Raw genomic sequence first — 16,216 nt, forward strand, 5'->3', positions numbered from 1 at the left:
GAAACCTCATACAGGGCCTAACAAATATAAATATGTTGGGTGTATGAAAGGTTATCTTCCAAAGCTTTTAATATTCAGTTGCTTTTTTTCTTACAGCAAAGCTGTGCCAGTTTACATTCTCTCCAACTCTGTGTGAACTGTGTTTTTTAATTTACTGTCACTAACACTGCGTATGGTTGTGTTTAAAAAAAGTTCTAAATTTCAAAGTTATAAACTGATAATTTTAAAACTTGTATTTTTTGGCTTTTTCTCTGAAGAGGGAATATTTTATATTCACTTCTATTTTCACGTTTTCTGTTTATGTTTTTCATTCTTACTAATAAGCATAAAGACAAAATAAGAGTAATATGTTATAGTCCTGTCTGTGGTCCCCTCCCAAGCATTATTCCGTACTTCCTGGGGAAAAAAAAGCAAATAGTATATCACACAATTATGACACAGGGTTAATATACAGAAGTACCATATCAAAATTGATCTCCAAGAGGTTTAAACTGGATAAACTTAGAGTGAAAAAGTTTAAAAGAATTTTTGCCTAATTTAATTTACTGTATCAACAATGAAAATGTAGGTTAAGACGTTATGTTAAATGCTAAAATCAGATTGTATTTTCAGTATTTTCTTAAGCTTATGTTTTCTGGAGGGCTTCAAAATCATTTTGATATCTGTGGATATATTTGAAAATAGTATTTTGCTTGTGGGAAGTAGGCAAAGACAACATTTAGGTATTGTATTAGATACTTTCTTTATATTACTCATTTATTCATTAATTTGGCAAATATTTATTTAACTCCTACTATGTGCCCCAAGTGCTATTCCAAAAGAATATAGCAGTGTACCAAATAAAATCTATATAGATACATATAGTCTGACAGATGGTGGTAAGGATAAGGAGGAAAAGAAACTAAGAGAAAGTGTGGAGTGTGTATGAGGTGCAGATTTAAATAAGCTGGTCAGGGAAGTCCTTTCCCACTGATTTTCCCTCAAGGAGTGAGCCTGTGGTGAGGGAGCAATCCTGCGCTTATTCAGGAGAAAGGGCTTTCAGGAAGGGACAACAACAAAGAAGAAAAACCTGAGAGAGAGGTATTCTTGATGTCTTATGATTAAAAAATTGCAAAGAAGTCTGTGTGCCTAGAATGTAGTGGGAAAGGAAGAGAATGGTAGATGGGTACAGAAAAGGTCAGAGGCAAATGAGGCAAGACTTTGCTAAGCTACCGTAAGGACATTTTTACTTAGAGTAAAATATACCTTGTATATACTCTTCACAGTTGTTACATGAGGTTAGCTGAGTTTTTCCCATTTTACAGTTGAGTAAATAAGGTAGGTTCTACCACATAACTGGTAATTAAGTTCTTCCAGGTCATATAAGCTACCCAGTAAGATCCAGAGTCAGGTCTTTGACTTCATAACCTCCTGATTTTTTCGTTGTACTGTTCTTGTTCAAGCATACTTCTAGAGGCTTTCACTTTTATAGTGAAATTCAGACTGGGCTTAGTTTTTAGTGTTGATCTAGGGCAAGTTTTCATGCAGGGCTTATTATTTTTTAATATCCATAGGAACTAATTCCATTTTTATTTTTAAATCAACCTTGCCAAGGAAGTTTACACATAATACAAGGTACCCATTTAAGTGTCCTTTTTAAATGAGTTTTCACAAACTTATATACCCGTTTAACCATCACCATCATTCAGATACAGAACATTCCTGTCACCGCTGTAGTTCACTGATTGCAGGGAGACCCCAGTCATGGCCCTGGCAACCACAGATCTGCTTTCTGTCAGTATATTTGAGATTTTTTCTAGAGATTCGAACAAATGGATTTGTAGGTACTACATTGTTTTGTGTCTTCTTTTGCTCAATGTAATTTTATGACTTATTTATGTTGCATGTATCAGTTGTTCACTTCTGTTGGATGTTGTTTTGTTGGCTAGTGCTTTTCTCACTGGTGCCTGAAACATATTTGTTGAATGAATGCATGTAATAAACACCCTCTTCCTCCAGTTTTACTGCTTTCCTTTATGATGAGACTGCTAAAATCTCTAGATTTTGTATGTTGCTAGATTTAAATTTGTATATAGAATATGTGAAGAGATAATAGTGGAAAATGTGCATGATTTGGAGCTCAGTATTTGTTAAAAAGACTGTTTTCTCTATTCATTTATCTTAGTACTCTTATCTAAAATGAACTGACTGTATATATGAAGCTTTATTTCTGGACTCTCAATTCTGTTTAATTGATTGATATGCCTATCCTAATGCCAGTATCCCTTGATTACAGTCTGCAATTTTGACAACAGGAATTTTTGAGAATCCTCCAACTCTATTCTTTTTCGAGATTATGTTATTAGTATGTGCTCCATGAATTTCCATATGAATTTTAGAATTAGCTTGCTAATTTCTCCAAAGAAGCCAGGGGGAATATTGATAGAATTGTGTTGAAACTGAACATGGGATATCTTTCTATTTATATAGTTATTTAATTTCTTTCTTTTTTTAAAATCAATTGAGGACCGGAATAGACTTTAATTTCTTTTAATAATGTTTTGTAGTTTTTATGGTATGTTTTGTATTACTTTTGTTAAACTTATACTTAAGAATTTTATTCTCTTGGATGCTTCAGAAATGGAGTTATTTTCTTAATTTCATTTTTGGATTGTTCATTGTTATTGTATAGAAATGCAATTAATTTTTGCATATTGATTTTGTACCCTGCAACTTTGTTGAACTTGTTTACTTATTATAAAATATTACTATTAATAAAATCTTCAGTATTAAACTGCTATGTAAACTGTTCTATATTTTCAGGTCTCCTGTTGGCTTACCTTGTATCTAGTTGTTGGCATTCATTACTGACATGGAGTATTAAAAGTCTCCCAACCACTGTTGTTGAATTGGCTTTTTCTCTCTTCAGCTGTCAGTTTTTGCTTCATTCATTTTGGTGCTCTCTTGTAAGGTTCATGTGTTTATGATAATCTTTTTAGTGGCTTCTTTAGGATTTTCTTATCTATGACATCAGGTAATCTGCAATTAGAGGTAGTTTCACTTCTTCTTTTCCAATCTGAATGCATTCTATTTTATTTTTTTTGCCTAATTGTTCTGGCTAGAATCTTCAGTACAGTATGCAATAGAAATGGCAATTCTGTTTAGTGGACAACCTTGTATTATCCCTGATCTTATTAGGAAAGCATTCAGACTTTAATCTTTAAGTACATATCTGTGTGTGTTTTTTTGGTTTGTTTTTTTGTTTTTGTTTTTTTCCCCCATGGATACCTTTTATCGGTTTGAGGATGTTCCCTTCTATTTCTAGTTTGTTGAGTGCTTTTATTATGAAAGGCTGTTAGATTTTTTTCAGATGCTTTTTTTGGTGCATCTTTTGAGATGATCATGTGGTTGTTTTTTCTAATATGTTGTATTACATTTTTTGTTTTTATGATATTGAACAGTTCTTGAATTTCTGGGATAAATCCACTGGTCATGTCGTATAATCCCTATTTTGCTGTATTTGTTTTCTGGTATTTTGTTGGGGGTGTTTGTGCCTATTTTCTTTTCTTTTATTATTTTTTGAGACGGAGTCTCGTTCAGTCGTCCAGGCTGTAGTGCAGTGGCACGATGTTGGCTCACTGCAAGCTCCGCCTCCCAGGTTCACACCATTCTTCTGCCTCACCCTCCCGAGTAGCTGGGACTACAGGCACCCACCACCACTCCTGGCTAATTTTTTTGTATTTTTTAGTAGAGACCGGGTTTCATCGTCTTAGCCAGGATGGTCTCGATCTCCTGACGTCATGATCCTCCTGCCTCAGCCTCCCAAAGCTGGGATTACAGGCATGAGCCACCACGCCTGACTAGGTTTTCTGCCTATTTTCATAAGATATATCAGTCTGTGGTTTTCATTTCTTGAGATTTCTTTGATGTTGTTATCTGGATAACAGTGGTCTTGTAAAATGAGTCAGGAAATGTTCCAGGTTCCAAAACTCTTCTCTGTTTTGGAAGAGTTTGTGAAGAATTGATATTAGCTTTTCTTATAATTGGTACAACTCACCAGTGAAGCTGCCTGGGCCTGAGATTTTTGTTTGTTTGTTTAATGGGAAGTTTTAAAATTACTAATGCAATCTCTTCACTTGTTATAGGTCTATTCAGATTGTTTCATCCTAAGTCAATTTTGATAGTCTGTGACTTTGTAAGAATTTGTCCCTTTCCTTTAGTTATTTAATTTATTAGTATTCAGTTCACATTATTTCTTTACGATCCTTGCTATGCCTACCCTACAAAGTTGTAGTAATGTACTCTGTTTCTTTCCTGTTTTTAGTACTTTGAGTCTTCTTTTTCTTTTTTTTTTTCTTTTCTTGGTCAGTTTAGCTCAAAGTTTGTCAATCTGTTTATCTTTTTAGATAATAAACTTTAAAAAGTATTTCTCATTTTTTTATTCTCTAGTTCACTTATATCAGCTCTCATCTTTATTATATCCATTGTTTGCTTTTGGTTTAGTTTGCTCATTTCTTTCTAGGTTTTGTTTTTTTTGTTGTTTGTTTGTTTTGAGACGGAGTCTCTGTCACCAGGCTGGAGTGCAGTGGTGCCATCTCAGCTCACTGCAAGCTCCGCCTCCCGGGTTCATGCATTCTCCTGCCTGAGCCTCCCGAGTAGCTGGGACTACAGGCGCCAGCCACCGCGCCCAGCTAAGTTTTTTGTATTTTTAGTAGAGATGGGGTTTCACCATGTTAGCCAGGATGGTCTCTATCTCGTGGGTGTTAGCCAGGATGATCTCCATCTCTTGACCTCGTGATCCACCCGCCTCGGAGACGGAGTCTCGCTCTGTCACCCAGGCTGTAGTGCAGTGGCGCGATCTCGGCTCACTGCAAGCCCCGCCTCCTGGGTTCACGCCATTCTCCTGCCTCAGCCTCCTGTGTAGCTGGGACTACAGGCGCGTGCCACCACGCCCGGCTAATTTTTTTGTATTTTTTAGTCGAGATTGGGTTTTACCGTGTTAGCCAGGATGGTCTCGATCTTCTGACCTCGTGATCCGCCTGCCTCAGCCTCCCAAAGTGCTGGGATTACAGGCGTGACCCACCGCACCCGGCCTTTTTTTTTTTTTAAATGAGTGAAGTCTCACTGTGTTGCCCAGGCTGGAGTGCAGTGCCACAATCTCGGCTCACTGCAACCTCCGCCTCCCGAGTTGGAGCAGTTCTCCTGCCTCAGCCTCCCGGGTAGTTGGGACCACAGGTGTGTGCCACCACGTCCAGCTGATTTTTGAGTTTTTAGTAGAGATGGAGTTTCCACCTTGGACAGCCTGGTCTCGAACTCCTGACCTCAGGTGATCCACCCTCCTTGGCCTCCCAGAGTGCTGGGATTATAGGTATGAGCCACCACACCCGGCCCTTTTTCTAGGTTTTTTTTTTTTTTTTTTAAGGTGGAAGATTAGGTTATTGATTTGAGATCTTTTTAAAAATATAGGCATTTACGGCTATAAATTTGCCCCTAGCACTGTTTTCACTGTGTCACATAAGTTTTGGTATCTTGTATTTTTGAATTTATTCCTCCCAAAGTATTTTCTAGTTTCCTTTGTGATTTTTTTCTTTTACCCATTACTTATTTAGAAGTGTTGTTTAATTTCTGTGTACTTGTGAACTTCACAGATTTTATTTTGTCATTATCTCTAATTTCATTCCATTGTGTCTACAGAACATACTTTGTATTATTTCAGTCCTTTTAAATTAATGCTTGATTATGACCTAGCATATGATCATCTTAGAGAATAGATGTCTGTCAGGTGTAGTTATTTTATATTTTCAAGTCTGTTGACTTACCTTGTATCTGGTTGTTGCATCCATTATTGAAATGGGGTATTAAAGTCTCCCAACTACTGTTGTTGAATTGGCTATTTCTCTCTTCGGTTCTGTCAGGTTTTGCTTCATTTATTTTGGGGCTCTCGTTAGGTTCATTTGTTTATAATTGATGTATTTCTCTGATGATTGGCCAATTTATCATAGTAAGTTTTTTTCTCTTTATCTTTAATAATTATTTTAAAGTTTATTTTGTCTGATGTTATATTTGCATTTTTAAAGTGTGTCTCCTATAGTAGATTGTTGGATTTTTTTGTAGTTTGTCAGTCTCTGCCTTTCAATTGGATTATTTAATCATTTATATTTAATGTTGTTAATTATATAGTTGAATATATGTCTGCCATTTTGTTTCATTTTCTGTATGTTTCATGTCTTTTTTGTTCTTCTCGTCTTTCTTTGCTCCTGTCTTTTGTGTTAGTTGACTTTCTTGTAGTGTAACATTTTAATTTAATTCCTTTAATGATATTTTCACAATATTATTTCTTTTTTTTTTTTTTTCTTGTTAGTGCTTACTATTGCTTATTATACACATCTTACCTTATCAAAAGCTACTTTGGACTTGTACTAACTTAATTCTAGCTAGATACAGAAATCTCACTCATATATAGGTCTGTTCCTTTTTCTTTCTTTTTGTGCTATTGTTGTTATACATATTGCAGTTATTATAGTTTACAAACCCAACAATGTATTGTTATTGTTACTACTTTACATAATTTTGTGTCATTTAACCCTTTTCCCATTTAGAAAAAAAAAGTGTAGCTTGCTGCCAGTGCTCATTTAATTTTACATAAATATACTTTTTGAGGCCGAAGCAAATCTGACAGATACTCAATGTGAAAATAAAATATTAAAAAACTGTTCTTGGAGTTCTGTTCTTTTCTTTTTTTTTTTTTGAGACAGAGTCTCGCTCTGTTGCCCAGGCTGGAGTGCAGTGGCGCTATCTTGGCTCACTGCAACCTCTGCCTCCCAGGTTCAAAGGATTCTCCTGCCTCAGCCTCACAAGTAGCTGGGATTACAGGCACCCGCCACCACGCTCAGCTAATTTTTGTATTTTTAATAGAGACAGGGTTTCACCGTGTTGGCCAGGCTGGTCTCGAACTCCTGACCTCATGATCTGCCCACCTCAACCTCCCAAAGTGCTGGAATTACAGGCGTGAGCCACCACACCCGGCTCTTGGAGTTATTTCTAAACAAAACTAACATCAGAATCATCTGAATCATTATAATTATTTCAGAAAAATTGGATTCATCAAATGAATCTTTGGCCAACAATTGTTTGAGAATGATGTTAGCATCACATGTAGGAATGCCACATTTTCGAGGATTTGACATTTTCAGCAATCAAGAAATACTTGATGTATGGAAATACTACCACTAAAAACCGATTGCTATAAATACAATGATGTCTTTTGTTTACAAAGTTGATATGCTAGAGCAATACAAAAATAATAATAAAAGCGAAGTATTTCATGCAAAGTTATCTTGGGGTAAATGCTGCAGCCACAAGTGCTGCCAGTGAGTATTCTTGGGGCAAAGGAGAAAAGGGTTAATGGATCTGAGAGAAAGGAGGAGACCAAGTATAATTTTATAGAATTTCTTACATTAACTTTCTTATTTGATATTTCTGGTTCTCTCCAATTTTCCTGTGGACTTGGGTTACCATCTTGTTTCTTTCCCTTACTCCAAAATAGCTTACTTTTCAACAACCTTCTTTGTGCTATTATAGTCAAATATAGTACATTTCTATTTGTTATAGACCCAACAATACACTTTACATATTGCTTGTGTAATTTCTTTTTATCATGTAAAAGGAGAGAAAGTTTGTATTTATACTGTCTTTTATAATTACATAATTATTTTTATCAGTCAGGTTTGCTAGCAGTGAATTCTACCAATGCATCTTAATCTCCATGTTTATTTTGCCTTTTTGTTTTTGTTTTTTGTTATTTGTGTTTTTTGAGATGGAGTCTTTCTCTGTCACCCAGGCTGGAGTGCAGTGGTGTAATATAAGCTTACTGCAACCTCTGCTTCCTGGGTTCAAGCAATTCCCCTGCCTCAGCCTCCAGAGTACAGAGTTCTGGGATTACAGGTGCCTGCCACCATGCTTAGCTAATTTTATGTATTTTTAGTAGAGATGGGGTTTTGCCATGTTGGCCAGGCTGGTCTTGAATTCCTGACCTCAGGTAATCTGTCTATCTCGCCCTCCCAAAGTGCTGGGATTACAGTCATGAGCCACCGCACCCGGCCTATTTTGCCTTTTTTGAAGGATAGTTTTGCTGGATATAAAATTCTTTATTGACAGTTTTTTCTTTCATCATTTTGAATATGTCATCCTACATCACTCTAGCCATCATTATTTCTGATGAGAAGTTAGTTGTGACAAATCACTTTTCTCTTGCTGATTTCAAGAGTCTCTCTTTATCATTGGCTTCCAGCATTTTGTGCTATGATGTTTCTGGGCATGAATTGTTTTGTTTATCCTAGTTGGAGTTCATTGAGCTTCTTGGATGTGTTGATTAGTGTTTTTCTTCAGTTTCTGAGGTTTTCAGCCATTATTTCCTGAACTATTTTTCTGTTCTTTTCTCTCTTTCCTTTCTTCATGCTCCCATTACACATATGTTGATTCACTTAATAGTGTCCTATGCTTTTTTTTCCCCTGAGGCTTTGTTCACATTTCTTTATTAATTTTTCTCTGAATTGCACAACCCTATGAGTCTGTCGTCAAATTTGCGTTCTCCTGGTTCACATATACTGTTGAGCCCCTCTTATTTTTGAGCCTCTGAATATTTCAGTTCAGTCATTTTACTTGTTAACTACATAATATCTTTTTTTCTTATCTCTTTCTTAAAGATAAGACATTGTCATCATACCTTCCTTTACTACTTTGATCGTGATTTCCTGAAATTATTGAATATATTTTTAGTGACTACTTTGAAGTCTTACTAAGTCTGACATCGTGGCTCTTAAACAGGCAGTTTCTGTTGACTGCTTTTTGTACCCTGTGTATAAATTACTTCTATTTATTTGTATGTCATAATTTGTGGGTGAGAAGCTGGACGTTTTACATAAACTTTGCAGCATCTCTGGACACTGATTCTTCCTATCCTTTGTGCTTATTGTTTGCTTGTTTAATGGCTTGGCCGGGCTATTTCAATGAAGTTTTATATTTCTTGCAGTGTGAAGTGCCTGTTGTCACTCATTAGAGGGTACAGCCTTGGACATGGGCAGTTATATTGGGATGACAGTGATTTTAGTAGGACTGTTTACGATTGTCTCTTTCACTTATACGTATCTGTTAAAGCCTCTGCTTCTGTTGGTGTCACACCCAGATGTGATAGCCTTTACTAACTGCTGGTGACTACTCTTTTGTTATTAGCAGTTCTCTGGATCATAAATTTCTCCACAGTCAGATCAAATTAAATTTTGGCCCCTTTGTAGGGGCATTTTTTGAGGCTAGTCTTCAGTGTTTTTTATGAACCGAGGAGGTCTCTTCCTAGCTGTCTCTCTTCCCAGTTCTCTTTGGTACATTAGCTGACCTGTGGTTTAACTTGTTCTCCTGCCTTAGAGCTACCAGCTTCCTTTTAGTTGCTTACTGCCCAAATCTCCATATTTTTGAGGGTACCCTTGGACTTGAATCTGGAAATAAAGTCTTTTCTTTTGGGGAGGCTTTTAGAGTTTCTGCTCTTAGGTCTACTCCTCTGCAGCATAATCTCTGAGCCACTACCACTGGGCAGGGTGGTAACTTCCAGTCTGTTTGGCTTGCCTATCCCTGTGTGTAACCACTGTCTTACGAATGAGATGGGTTGAAGGCAAATGGGGCCCCTGTGTTCTAGGCCTGTCATGTTTACGTTAGAGCCTCTGCCTGTGTTTTGAGGCTGGTGGCAGAAGTGAGGGAGTTGAGTATAAGAAATTCTGTTGGCTTGTGTGTCCTGGAAAGATACTCTAACCCTTGACTGGAAACTCAGCAGGGAGAGAGCCCTGTCCTGACTCCATCTGCCAGGAGTAGAAATTTCATTATGCTGAGCTGGCAGAGGGAAGAAAGGGGCACTGTGGCTCAGATACTATAGATTCTTGCTATTTCTATTGAGATTTAGTAGATTATTTAAAATAAAATAGTTTTTCATTTGCTGTATTCCCTTAGAACACTCCCCAGAGCACTAAGTTTTTGTTTTCTTTTCAAGTAGTTTTCTCCAATTATGTTTTTTTCATTGATTGAATTTTGACAATTAAGTCAGTCTTATTTTCTCTGGATAAACCTTACTTGTTCATAGATCTTTGGGCATTTTATTGAATTTGATTTGCTAATATTTTGTTGAGAATTTTTGCCTTTGTATATATGAGGAATATTGGTCTTTAATTTTTGTTTATTTGTTATTGTTTTCTTGTTTTTAGTTTTGGTATCAGTAATGCCTCAAAAATGACTTAAGTGTTTTGTCTCCCATTTTCTGGAAAACATTATGTCAAGTTGGTATTATTTCTTCTTTAAATGTTTTGGTAGAGTTGACTAGTAAAACTACCAAACCTGGAGAGTTTGTCTGTCTTTCTGTCTGCCTTTTCTTTTCCTTTCCCTTTCCCTTTCCCTTTCCCTTTCCTTTCTTTGTTTCAACTGTGAGTTCGTTTTTTTTCTGTAGGTATAAGATTTTTCAGGTTTTTTGAGTTTTTTTCTGAGTAAGTTTTAGTAGTTTGAAGTTTTTGAGGAATAGGTGCATTTCATCTAAGTTGCTGAATTTATTTTTATAGAGTTATTCTGGTATTATTATCCTTTTAATGCCTGTGGGTTATATATTTTCTGTATTAATCCTGATACTGGTAGTTTCTGACTTTTTTCTTTGTCAGTCTGCCTTAAGAGGTGCATCAGTTTTGGTGATTTTCCTTTTAAAGAATTAAATTTTCTGTTTTCTTTAGTTCTTTTTTTCATTTTCTGTGTTTTTTCCTGTCATCTTTATTATTTTTGTTTACTTTTGGCTTATTTTGTGCCCTTTTTCAAGGTTTTTGAGATGTAAGCTTAGGTGATTGACTTGAGATCTTTTCAAAGATAAGCACATGAAATTCTAAATTTCCCATTGAGTACTAATTTGGTTACATCCTACAAATTATATGTTTTATTTCCAATCAGTTCAAAATATTTCTAAATTTCCCTTTATAATACCTCTATGACCATGGATTACTTAGATATGCACAGTTCAATTTTTATGTATTTGGAGATACTTTCCAGTTTCTCATGTCATTTTCTAGTATAATTCTCTTAGTGTCAGAGAATATCATTTGTACAAATTCAGTTCTTTTAACTTTGTTTTTTTTTTTTTTTTTTTAATGATCTAAGATGCAATTAATTCAATGAATGTTTCATTTTCCCCTTTTAGGAATTTGTAATCTACCTTTGTTGATGATGTATTCTTTTTTTTTTTTTTGAGCTGGAGTTTCTCTCTTGTTGCCCAGGCTGGAGTGCTGTGGCACCATCTTGGCTCACCTCAACCTCCACCTCCCAAGTTCAAGCGGTTCTCCTGCCTCAACCTCCCCAGTAGCTAGAATTATAGGCATGCACTGCCGTGCCCGGCTAATTTTGTATTTTTAGTAGACACAGGGTTTCTCCATGTTGGTCAGGCTTGCCTCGAACTCCTGACCTCAGGTGATCTGCCCGCCTTGGACTCCCAATGTGCTGGGATTACAGGCGTGAGCCACAGCGCCCAGCCGTTGAAATTGTATTCTATAAATGTCAATTAGATCTAGTTGGTTAATGATGGTGTTCTGTTTTTCTGTATCCTTGCTGACTTTTGTTTACTTGCTTTATAATTACTTAGAGGAGTATTGAAATTTCCAAATGTAATGCTGGAATGGTTAATTTCTTTCAGTCTTATCAGTTTTTGCTATTTTTAACTTGAAGCTCTGTTGTAAGTGCATACACATTTAGGGGGTATTATGTCTTCCTGGTGAGTTGGCCTTTTTATCATTATTTAACATATGTTTCTTAGCCCTGGTAGTATTTTTTATTGCTCTGAAATGTACTTATTCTGATGTTAAGGTAGCCACTCCAGCTTATCTTTGTTTACTTTTTGCATGGTATATCTTTTTTCACCTGTTTACTTAACTCTTATTCTATTTAAAGCATGTTTCCTGTAGACAGCATATTGTGTGTTTGTTTTTTTTTTTAAACCATTTTGACAGTCTCTTTTGGACTATCTATGTCTAATACAATTATTGATCTATGTGGATTTAGGTAAACCATTTGCAGTTTTAAATTTTCTGTTTGCTCCATTTGCTTTTTCACTCATGTAATTGATGCTTCTTTCCTGCCATCTTTTGGATTATCTGACTACTTTTAATATTGCACTTTACTTATTGAATTTTTTAGTATATTCTTTGTGTAGTTTTTTAGAGATTACTTTAGGGATTACAATGCACATTCTTAACTTTCCAGAATTTACTTATTATGTTAGTTTCCTAGGGCTCCTATAATAAATTGCCACAAACTGTGTAGCTTAAAATACCAGAAATTTATTCTCTCATGGTTCTGGAGGTTGGAAGCCCCAGATCTCAAAGTGTCATCAAGGCCATGAATCCTTTGAAGGGTGTAGGGAAGAATCCTTCCTTCTAGTTTCGGTGATTGCCAGCAATCTTTCATGTTCCTTGGCTTATCCCTGCATCACTCCAGTCTATGCCTCTGTTTTCACATGGTCTTCTTTCTCTTCCCACCGTGTTTCTGTACTTAAATCGCTCCTTTGTTTTCTGAAGACACAAGTCATTGGATTTGGGCCTTCGTAAATCTGGTATGACTTCCTATTAATTTGGTGAGATTTGCAATGACTCTGTTGCCAAATAAGGTGAAATTCAGAGGTCCTGGGGGTTAAGTCTTGAAGAGGTCTTTTTTGAGTACACAGCTCATTCCTTTGCACTTACATCACTTCAAGTGGAATGTGGAAACCTTGTCAGCATGTAGTTCCCTTTACTCATCCCCTTTTATGTTGTAGTTTCATATGTATTACATTTGTATACTTCAGATACTCTTCACACAGTGAGGTCACTTGCTTTAAACTATCATGCATGTTTTAAAGGATTTAAGAGGAAAAGAATAGTCTATCACAGGGATTGCAAACTATGACTGCAGGCCAAGTCTAGCCTAACATCTGCTTTTTGTAAATAAAGTTTTGTTGGAATGCAGCCACATTTGTTAGTTTATATATTGTCCCTGGCTGCTTTTGCACTACAGTACAGAATTGATTAGTTACACCGGAGACTGTTAGGCTTGTGAGAGTTGAAATATATTCTATCTGACCCTTTACATAGTATTTACTATCTGACCCTTTACAAAAAAGTTTGCCAACTCCTGGTCTAACATGTATACATGCATATTTTCCATTTTTTTCCCTTTCATTCATAAAACTCTAAGTTTTCTACTGATATTATTTTCATTTTGTCCAAAGAATCTTCCTTTCTTTATAGCAGGTCTGCTAGCAATGAATTCTCTTAGTTTCTTTCATCTGAAAACATCTTTATTTCACCTTCATTTTTGAAGGATGCTTTTGATCCATATAGAATTCTGGGTGGACAGTTCTCTTGGTAGCAATTAGCTAGAGTAGAGTAGCAGCAACTACCTTCTTTAGGTGGTCTGTGGAATTTCTGGTTTGCCATAGTTTTTGCTACTTTCTCTTGTCTCTTTGACATTGATACCCACTGCCATTTGTTATTTACTGTTGTGCCTATGTGGTGGTTTTTCTTATCAAAGGATCAGAAGGAAGTAAAATTTATTTGTTATTTTCTGAGACAGGGTCTTGTTCTTTTTCCCAGGCTGGAGTGCAGTGGTGCAATCAGAGCTCACTGCAGCCTTGAACTTCTGGGCTCAAGTGATCCTCCCAAGTAGGTGGGACTACAGGGTGCGTGTGCCACCACGCTCAGCTTATTTAAAAAAACAATTTTTTTTTGTAGTGATGGGGTCTCACTATGTTGCCTGGTCTGGCCTCGAACTCTGGGCTCAAGCGATTTTTCCTACCTTGGCTTCCCAAAGTGCTGGGATTACAGGTGTGAGTCACCACACCCAGCCACAAGTAAAATTTTTACTGTACTCGTGTTTCTATGTAGTGGGAAAACAAAATAATAAGTCCATGTTTCAAGAAATGTGGGAGAAACAATAATTTTTAATGGCATTTGGAATGTTTATACATGTCCGGTATGCAAAAAGGATCATACCTGTTTTCAGACTAGTCTTTTTAAACATTTGAGTTGGCATCTTATGCTGCAACATGTATTTTCAAAATGCTTTAACATCTCACCCATCATTTTCTTTTTCAAACTAGCTCTTTTTCCTGTATAATTTATGTCTTTCCCTAATAACTTTTTGGCATGTATTTTCAGTGTCTTTGCCCTGTCTTGCTTTCTTACAACCAAGTCACATCAAAGTTGACTTAGCCCTGGGTTGTGAATCAGAAATTCCGGATTCTGTTTTCTCTCACTCTGCCACTAATTAGGTGTATGAGACCTTAAACAAGGTTAAGCCTACCAGACTACAATGTATCTCTGAAACAAGGTGTTTCAACTCAATTTTGCTCTGAGGCTTATTATTATTATTTTTTTTAAAGCTCTTTACTGTTCTAAGTTACTCTCTGCCAACAACCTTGTTCATGCTGTGATATTCTCATCCAGAGGTTATTAATATTTTTTTGTTCCATGAACGTTTTTGGCTCTCTGGTGAAGAATGTAGACCTCTTCTCAAAAATATTTTACATGTGCAAAATTAAATACATATGCTTATGAGGGCAACAGTTATATTGAAGTACAGTTTTTAAAATATTGACTAAACAAACTCAGTATCATGCATATCAACAGGAAGTCTACTGGTATATGGTATTAATAACTTTTAGACTTGTGATGAATATAAATGATAATTTGAGATTTGAAGCAACTAAAGTGATACGAAAATATCTATGGTTTCTAGTGGTAACAAAAATCATCACAGGTGCCTCTAGCACCACTGTGGCTTGTTACCTACATTTTAAATTAAGGAAACACTAAATTTCAGTTAGAGGTTTGTAAAATTAAAGATCTTTTTTACCCCAGCCAAGTTTATGTACCCTCTGCATTCAGTCAAAAGACTGAAGATTTATAGAACCTGGTTAAGAATTCTGTCTTTTCCAGCCCACGAGACATTTAGCTTAGTGCCTACTATATATTAGGTGAACGTAAGTTATGTGTAATACATAGGAAATACATTCCTTAGTGAAAAAGTATTGCTAATAAAAGTTTGAATATTATTGCCATTTGTGACCTTGTGTTCATTATAATTAGTGCTTTATAAATCCATAGAGAACAATTGGCAAACACAGAGTTTTATTTACTACCTGGCATATAGTAGGGCTCAGTATTTTTGGAAGGAAGTTAGAAGAGTCTCTGATTATTAATATCAAAGATTTTTGACCATTTTATTATTAAATACTTGTTTCAAAATCTCTGGTAAATTTCTGTGTGAAACAATTTGTTTAGTTACTCTAGTATTTCTTAACAGGGAATACTGGTATCACCTATAAATGGCAAGCTGCTGTGGTTATCCTTAGTATAACACATGATAAACTGGAACATAGTTCTTAGTAAAGCAAACAATACCTTTGTCTGCACTGCCTGAAAATTTTAAATTGCACAATTTTTCAAATATTCTCAATTCAGTAGCAGTGAAACAACACATATTGAGGTAAAAGTTCTTTACATTAATAGTATACTTCCACTGTTCTTAGAGTAGACTCATACCCCTACTTCTTTGATTCTAGGTTAACTCTAATTTTAATGTTTCTCCTGGAAATGTAAGTTCTAAGTTTTTATGGGGCTTTTTAGCTGCCTTCTTCCTCCTCATAGGAAAATATCCATTTGTTAAATAAAGATATTAATATATACAGAAATATGTTCGTAACCAGTATTCTTAAACCTGCACTTAACTGACCTCTTTTAAACAAACCATTATTTTAGATTCTTAGTCCTGAGTATTCTGAACATTTATAGTTAGTAAACTACTCTCTAGTTTACCCTTGTACCCTTTTCTCCACCAGGTTAGTTATATGCTTAACAAGAATCTGTTTTTATGTGAGTGTTAATGTAACTTTTACTTTAAACGTGATCTAAGTGAAGAAAATATGAGCGTAGAAAAACAGAGCTGTTGTTTTAATGAAAAGCACGGTGAATGGTTTGGAAGGACTTTATATAAAGTTCTTTACAAATTGCTAAAGGATTAGGTGTGGATAAGCCCAGAGGTTTAGGAAGCTTTTGGTTCAACTGACTAAACAGTATGGAAAACTATTTTCTCACATATCTGGAGGAATGGAAGGTTTTGTGTGGTTGTTTAATAATTAATTTCAAGGTTAGATTATTTTTGTTTGTTCTACCATTGTCAGAGTGTCAGC

General features: G+C 35.8%; 1 protein-coding gene across 1 annotated transcript in view; it reads left to right on the top strand.

The window, feature by feature from the left end:
* Positions 1-16,216, top strand: part of CNOT2 (CCR4-NOT transcription complex subunit 2) — a 108,834-nt gene that overhangs the window by 14,585 nt on the left and 78,033 nt on the right. The window lies entirely within an intron of this gene.

This window comes from Macaca thibetana, chromosome 11, assembly GCF_024542745.1.
Source record: "Macaca thibetana thibetana isolate TM-01 chromosome 11, ASM2454274v1, whole genome shotgun sequence".
Taxonomy (NCBI): domain Eukaryota; kingdom Metazoa; phylum Chordata; class Mammalia; order Primates; family Cercopithecidae; genus Macaca; species Macaca thibetana.